We start from the raw sequence: 1,867 nt of genomic DNA on the forward strand, positions 1-1,867 counted from the left end.
GCGGTTCTCGCTGGTGGTTTGTATCGCAGCTGTGCGGATGTGTTGGCGTGTGCGCTGTGCTGGGAGAGTTCGCTTCGGCACCCAAGTGGGGCTTTTGTCCTTCTGTGGCGCTGGCGTTGGAGCTGCCGGTCACCGTAGGTGGCGCGTGTTGTCTCCCGCCGGCAATGCCACGACAGCACGCTCCCGGGCCTCTGTCGGCAGCGGCAAGCTCAGTTGGGAGCACGGGTGGTCGCACCGAAAGCGTCTACTCGCCTAACTCCGGGCGATTGCGCCTCTCTCGAACCCGACCAAGTACTTGGGACGGCGCTGCGCGCCGCCGGGACCTGAGAGGGTTTCGAGGTGTATTGTGCAGGGGAGCTCAGCCTCCTCCTGTTTGCAGAATGATTGAGCGGACGCTTGCGTGTTCGCGCGGGCCCCCGGGACACACTCCCGGGCGGCCGGCTGCTCAGCTCTAGTTGACGCAGCTCCCTGGTTGATCCTGCCAGTAGTCATATGCTTGTCTCAAAGATTAAGCCATGCATGTCTCAGTACAAGCCGCATTAAGGTGAAACCGCGAATGGCTCATTAAATCAGTTATGGTTCCTTAGATCGTACCCACGTTACTTGGATAACTGTGGTAATTCTAGAGCTAATACATGCAAACAGAGTCCCGACCAGAGATGGAAGGGACGCTTTTATTAGATCAAAACCAATCGGTCGGCTCGTCCGGTCCGTTTGCCTTGGTGACTCTGAATAACTTTGGGCTGATCGCACGGTCCTCGTACCGGCGACGCATCTTTCAAATGTCTGCCTTATCAACTGTCGATGGTAGGTTCTGCGCCTACCATGGTTGTAACGGGTAACGGGGAATCAGGGTTCGATTCCGGAGAGGGAGCCTGAGAAACGGCTACCACATCCAAGGAAGGCAGCAGGCGCGCAAATTACCCACTCCCGGCACGGGGAGGTAGTGACGAAAAATAACGATACGGGACTCATCCGAGGCCCCGTAATCGGAATGAGTACACTTTAAATCCTTTAACGAGTATCTATTGGAGGGCAAGTCTGGTGCCAGCAGCCGCGGTAATTCCAGCTCCAATAGCGTATATTAAAGTTGTTGCGGTTAAAAAGCTCGTAGTTGGATTTGTGTCCCACGCTGTTGGTTCACCGCCCGTCGGTGTTTAACTGGCATGTATCGTGGGACGTCCTGCCGGTGGGGCGAGCCGAAGGCGTGCGACCGCCCCGTGCGTGCTCGTGCGTCCCGAGGCGGACCCCGTTGAAATCCTACCAGGGTGCTCTTTATTGAGTGTCTCGGTGGGCCGGCACGTTTACTTTGAACAAATTAGAGTGCTTAAAGCAGGCAAGCCCGCCTGAATACTGTGTGCATGGAATAATGGAATAGGACCTCGGTTCTATTTTGTTGGTTTTCGGAACCCGAGGTAATGATTAATAGGGACAGGCGGGGGCATTCGTATTGCGACGTTAGAGGTGAAATTCTTGGATCGTCGCAAGACGAACAGAAGCGAAAGCATTTGCCAAGTATGTTTTCATTAATCAAGAACGAAAGTTAGAGGTTCGAAGGCGATCAGATACCGCCCTAGTTCTAACCATAAACGATGCCAGCCAGCGATCCGCCGCAGTTCCTCCGATGACTCGGCGGGCAGCCTCCGGGAAACCAAAGCTTTTGGGTTCCGGGGGAAGTATGGTTGCAAAGCTGAAACTTAAAGGAATTGACGGAAGGGCACCACCAGGAGTGGAGCCTGCGGCTTAATTTGACTCAACACGGGAAACCTCACCAGGCCCGGACACCGGAAGGATTGACAGATTGATAGCTCTTTCTTGATTCGGTGGGTGGTGGTGCATGGCCGTTCTTAGTTGGTGGAGCGATTTG

The 1,867-nt window shown here is 54.8% G+C and overlaps 1 non-coding gene across 1 annotated transcript in view; it reads left to right on the top strand.

Moving 5' to 3' along the window:
- Positions 1-465: 465 nt before the first annotated feature.
- The window catches only part of LOC124763017, a 1,909-nt gene continuing 507 nt past the window's right edge, over positions 466-1,867 (top strand). Inside the window, exon 1 of the ribosomal RNA XR_007012628.1 lies at positions 466-1,867. This exon is cut by the window's right edge and continues 507 nt beyond it. This is a non-coding gene — a ribosomal RNA (small subunit ribosomal RNA).

The sequence above is a fragment of the Schistocerca piceifrons genome, unplaced genomic scaffold (genome assembly GCF_021461385.2).
Source record: "Schistocerca piceifrons isolate TAMUIC-IGC-003096 unplaced genomic scaffold, iqSchPice1.1 HiC_scaffold_614, whole genome shotgun sequence".
Taxonomy (NCBI): domain Eukaryota; kingdom Metazoa; phylum Arthropoda; class Insecta; order Orthoptera; family Acrididae; genus Schistocerca; species Schistocerca piceifrons.